Here is a 6,192-nt window from a genome sequence, read left to right as displayed (position 1 = left end):
TCAACAAATTGGCGAGGGCACTAGAACAGTCTGCAGCACCCGGCCTCACCCTACTAGACTCTGAAGTCAAATGTCTACTGTTTGCAGATGATCTGGTGCTTCTGTCCACAACCAAGGAGGGCCTACAGCAGCACCTAGATCTTCTGCACAGATTCTGTCAGACCTGGGCCCTGACAGTGAATCTCAGTAAGGCAAAAATGATGGGGTTCCTGAAAAGGTCCAGTAGCCAGAACAACCAATACAAATTCCATCTAGACACCGTTGCCCTAGAGCACACAAAGAATTACACCTACCTCGGCCTAAACATTTACGTCATTTAGCAGACGCTCTTATCCAGAGCGACTTACAGTTAGTGAATACATATATTTTTTTTATACTGGACCCCCGTGGGAATCGAACCCACAACCCTGGCGTTGCAAACGCCATGCTCTATCAAATGGGCTACATCCCTGCCGGCCATTCCCTCCCCTACCCTGGACGACGCTGGGCCAATTGTGCGCCGCCCATGAGTCTCCCGGTCGCGGCCGGCTGCGACAGAGCCTGGATTCGAACCAGGATCTCTAGTGGCACAGTTAGCACTGCGATGCAGTGCCTTAGACCACTGCGCCACTCATCAGCACAACAGGTATCTTCCACAAGGCTGTGAACGATCTGAGAGACAAGGCAAGAAGGGCCTTCTACGCCATCAAAAGGAACATAAAACTCAACAAAAAATACTTTAATCAGCTATAGAACCCATTGCCCTCTATGGTTGTGAGGTCTGGGGTCCGCTCACCAACCAAGAATTCACAAAACACCCAATTGAGATTCTGAATGAAGAATTCTGCAAAAATATTCTTTGTGTGCAATGCAAAACCCCAAACAATGCATGCAGATCAGAATTAGGATATACCTGCTACTTATCAAAACCCAGAAAATAGATTCTACAACCACCTAAAAGGAAGCGATGCCCACACATTCCATCACAAAGCCATCACCTACAGAGAGATGAACCTGGAGATGAGTCTCCTCAGCCAGCTGGTCCTGGGACTCTGTTCACAAACACAAACAGACCCCACAGAGCCCCAGGACAGAAACACAATTAGGCCCAACCAAATCATGAGAAAACAAAAATATACTATTTGACACACTGGAAAGAATCATCCCAAAAACAGAGCTATTTGGCCCTAAATAGAGAGTACACAGTGGCAGAATACCTGACCACTGTGACTGACCCAAAATTAAGATCATCCTTGACTATGTACAGACTCAGTGAGCATAGCCTTGCTATTGAGAGAGGCCGCTATAGGCAGACCTGGCTCTCGAGAGAAGACAGGCTATGTGCACACCGCCCACAAAATGAGGTGGAAACTGAGCTGCAATTCCTAAACCCCTGCCAAATGTATGACCACCTTAAATATACATATTTCCCACTGATCAAGTGCAAATTTGCTGAATCTTGCCCAGACTGTCTTTCTCTCTACATTGACCCTAAAAGGCTCAAAAGTTGGTCGGTAATATGTTCAACACTTTGACATCAACCTTCTCATAGGATCTGATGTCACTGTTTCCAGAGTTAACAAACAGGTGGTCATCAGAGAGCCAATTAGAATGTTGACACACCTGAAGCTGGGACACACACACACACACACATACACACACACACACACACACACACACACACATACACACACACACACACACATACACACACAAACACACACACACACACAGAGCAGTCAGCAGAGGATGACTACTGTTATGGCTTACACTGACTGGTGACACTGATGCCACTGTGACACTGGGACTGGCAACACTTAAAGTATTTCACTTGTATTATTATCAAGCTTCAAAGTGAAGAAATATAGCTGTCAATAACAGCAATACACTGTCACACAGTCTTCTTCTCTCATATAAAGCATGTCCTAGTTTGACGTGTATTTGTGTCTGTGAACTTTCATGCATTTTGCGTCATCATTTCACTCTCAGCTCTATCTTGAAAACTTCACTGCTGACGTGCACAATATTTGTATCGGCAGTGGACTGATGAACAAAATACTAAAATATGTTTTGTTAGTAAAGGGATCCTTTAATACGAGACCAAACTCTTTGGTCCTGTGTGGCTCAGACACACGTCCCAGAATGGCACCCTACACCCTATATAGTGCCATGGGCCCTGGTTAAAAGGAGTGCACTATATAGGGAATAGGGTGCCATTTGGGATGCAAGCCCAGTCTCGTATTGTCTTCCAGCCACTCCACTCCATCCCCATAGGCCTCAATAACCAGCTCCTAATTCAATTAATACATCCAGTCATTAATAATGATCCTTAAATAGTGATTCATGATGACGCACTGGGAATACACATAGCTTGAGGTTATTAACTACTACGGCAGGTAGCCTAGCGGTTAGGAGCATTGGGCCTGTAACCAAAAGGTTTGCTGGTTCAAGTCCCATAGCCGACTAGGGGGAAAAATCTGGCAATGTGCCCTTGAGCAAGGCACTTATCCCTAATTGCTCCTGTAAGTCACTCTGGATAAGAGTGTCTGCTAAATGACTTAAATGTACTACGCTGGTGGGGATTGTGACCTTCCAAAGCTGTGTAGAATAGTATAGCTATACTAGTGTAAACTTGACTTAATTATCCTTCTGCAAAGCACTCGTAGATTCGATGATAAAGAGACGGGTTACAATCAAGTTCCTTTCTATAGTTTAATCCATCCAAGTAGCAGCAGCACCAACTTTAGTCACACAACAACACGTTATCTCCTCACTTCACTTCTTTGTCACTCACACTTTCTCTCACGTGAATCTCTTTCTCATGCGCAGGTGAGTATGGGAAGGGTATTTTCAGAATAAGAGCCCCCAACATAAATTCTAGATGGTGATGCCGTAATAAAAGTATCTGATTTACAGTAGTTCTGATTACTAAACATATATTTCTTAATACCAGCCAATTGCCGTTGCATCGTGGCCTAAATTTTGGTTCTGGCTTTTTTGAATTATTATTATTATTTTTTCCCTAAAAGAAATATAAGAAAGTTTGAACAAACCAAGTTCCAAAAAGTCATGAGCCAATAAGACCACGGAGAACTGCTTTCATTCAATCAGGGAATGAATGAGTGTCATTAACATTTACATTTTACATTTACGTCATTTAGCAGATGCTCTTATCCAGCGACTTACAAATTGGTGCATTCACCTTATGATAGCCAGTGGGACAACCACTTTACAATGTAATTTTTTTTTGGGGGGGGTGGGGGGGGTACAAGGATTACTTTATCCTATCCCAGGTATTCCTTAAAGAGGTGGGGTTTCAAATGTCTCCGGAAGGTGGTGAGTGACTCCGCTGTCCTGGCGTCGTGAGGGAGCTTGTTCCACCATTGGGGTGCCAGAGCAGCGGACAGTTTTGACTGGGCTGAGCGGGAACTGTGCTTCCGCAGAGGTAGGGGAGGGCCAGCAGGCCAGAGGTTTTACCCATCAAGATCAGCAGTACTGTAGACTTAGATGCCTGGAGTTGAATATAACTCAGGGTATAACTGTGGTATGGTGTCTCTGGAGGGTAAACAACTATAGTCCACAGGTTTAATCATGCTATGCTATGCTATGGAATGCTATGGAATGCTATGGAGCTATGTTTTCCCCCTGGGCTCAACACCTACAGTCCCCAGGTCCAGAGGTCTAATCATTAGACTAATGGTTTCCCTGAATCCCCACCTCTCTTATTAAGGTTAATCCACATCATCAGGGAGCAGTATTAGTGTCTTCTCATTGAATGGATTGTCCCGCTGATCCACTCATAGAGTGGTCAACCAATTGGCTCCATTCAGAGAAAGATACAGTAGATGATTTGCAAGGTATACGCTATCTCTAGATATACCCAGGCAATTCCCACAAGAAGGCACAACTTCGATGGTCCCACCTGCTTCATACTGCAAGAAGAAACTGTGACTATCAGATTGTAATGGTAGAAGATGATGCCGTTGCAGTGGATAGCTGCCGTCTTACGGGCTCCGGACCCATTTAGCTATTTTGTGTGTTTTTTTTACGCTCATCTTAAAAAAATGTTGTACATAATGTTTCCACCATCATTTCCTATGACCGAAAACTGGTGCCCCATGCCAAGTTATCGTTACTCATTGTGTATTTATTTCTCGTGTTATTATTGTTTCTATATTTTTCTCTCTGCATTGTTGGGAAGTAAACATTTCACTTTTAGTCTACACCTGTTGTTTACGAAGCATGTGACAAATAGCATTTTATTACATTTTATTGGAAGTGAAAACATAAAGTTGGGACCAAATTTGTGGCCTAAAGACATAGCATAAATATCTAGAGCCACAGCATGATGTAGCCAATTACAGTTCCATCATCACCTGCATGGCTACCTGTAAACAGGTGAGGTGGTGACTCAGCCATCCCAGGTGTACCAACACTCTAATTAGGTCTCTGACGACCACCTGTTTGTTGACGATGAATCTGAGGAGAATGACAGGAACACTAGACCTGGTGGGAATACTGCTCTGCCGTCATACAGCTTGTTACTGAGCACTTGTTTGGACAGAGAGAGAGAGAGAGAGAGAGAGAGAGAGAGAGAGAGAGAGAGAGAGAGAGAGAGAGAGAGAGAGAGAGAGAAGTTAGAATGTTTTAGTGTCAAAGGGCTAAAGACCAAGGTTAATGCAAGTAAGCAAGTTTGTTCATACCTTACATGCAGTTTACTGCAAAGCTATCTAAATAAACTACTGAAAATGTGGGACTAGACAAGGCTGTCCTTTCTCTCCCATTTTATTCACTACTACTGCACTGTTGGAGCTAGGAACACAAGCATTTCGCTATGGCTTTGGACCGAACCCTCTCCATCAGCACCCCTCTTAGGTACCACAGCATCCTGACCAACCCAAAAATATTTATGTTAATAATAGCTACCTGGCTCATCGGTGTAGTGTACTTAGGAATAGAGCTTGCTTGGTCAGACTTTGAAAGCCTTCCGTACTGCCAGCCCATCATTCAATACATGTTCTGTGATTACATAGCCTTAAAACAGGGCTACCTGTGTCAACCCTGAACCTTACTTCCTGATGCCTACCATTCTGGTTCTATGGCTCATCGCTGAGCAGTTTCCCTTTATTCTACTGGCATACGTAAAAAAAAGGTACACAGTACTGAGACTGCTGAACAACGAGAACAGAGCAAAGATGTCTGTATTTGTCACATCATTGTGGTGTCAAGTTACTTCACTCCCAAGTTAGCCTCTGGGTTGTTGACGAGGACAGGCCTGAGGCTGAATCTGACGGAGCGTAATGCCTTACTGATTATAGCCACGTTGTTGCCTTCTCTGATCAACCCTACAGTCTACTGTCTGAAGACTAACGAGATTAGAGAGACTGGTTCTGATACTCTCTAGAAATAGAGTCGTGGCATTAAAATAATATAGCAAACGGGAGGGGGCGGGCATTGATCCTGGATCACTTTTGGGAAAGGCAAACATGCTACACACGGCTCCAATATGGATATCACACTTGGGGGAGATTGTAACGTGTCTCATTAGTGAGGATCCCTACAATAATCTAAAAAGGCAGCAACCTTTTGATGCTTTCTAGTAACCTGACCTAGACCCTGATCCTGACCTAGACCTAGACCTAGACCTGACCTAGACCCTGACCTAGACCTAGACCCTGACCTAGACCCTGACCTAGACCCTGACCTAGACCTAGACCCTGACCTAGACCTAGACCCTGACCTAGACCTAGACCTAGACCCTGACCTAGACCCTGACCTAGACCTAGACCTTGACCTAGACCCCATAGAGCAAATAGAAGCACAGTGGCCTCCATCCAGATCTCCAGCTGTTGAAGCACAGTGGCCTCCATCCAGATCTCCAGCTGTTGAAGCACAGTGGCCTCCGTCCAGATCTCAAGCTGTTCATCTTCACTCGCTACACTGGCGGCAGCTGTGTGATAGTCTTGCAGTCTCAGAATAAGAATCACCTTTTTCCGGAAAGTACATTTACATGTACCAGGAATTTGACATGGTGAAATGGTGCTGAAAACAATAAACACAATACACAGACAGAATAGAAAGACAAAGAGTTGACATATAATCCACCTTCAGTATATACAGCAAAAACAGAACAATTACGCGTAGTAAAAAGGATGTATAAACACATTTACAATAGATGATGTAGCTCAGTTGGTAGAGCATGGCGCTTGCAAC

At 44.3% G+C, this 6,192-nt stretch overlaps 1 pseudogene; it reads left to right on the top strand.

Annotated features, from left to right (window-relative positions):
- The first annotated feature begins 4,813 nt into the window (after positions 1–4,813).
- On the top strand, positions 4,814–5,383 carry LOC121580067 (annotated as a pseudogene).
- Positions 5,384–6,192: the final 809 nt, after the last annotated feature.

The sequence above is a fragment of the Coregonus clupeaformis genome, chromosome 13, assembly GCF_020615455.1.
Source record: "Coregonus clupeaformis isolate EN_2021a chromosome 13, ASM2061545v1, whole genome shotgun sequence".
In the NCBI taxonomy this organism is placed as follows: Eukaryota; Metazoa; Chordata; class Actinopteri; order Salmoniformes; family Salmonidae; genus Coregonus; species Coregonus clupeaformis.
The sequence above is the reverse complement of the archived record's forward strand: the minus strand, read 5'-3'. Positions and strand labels throughout refer to the sequence as shown.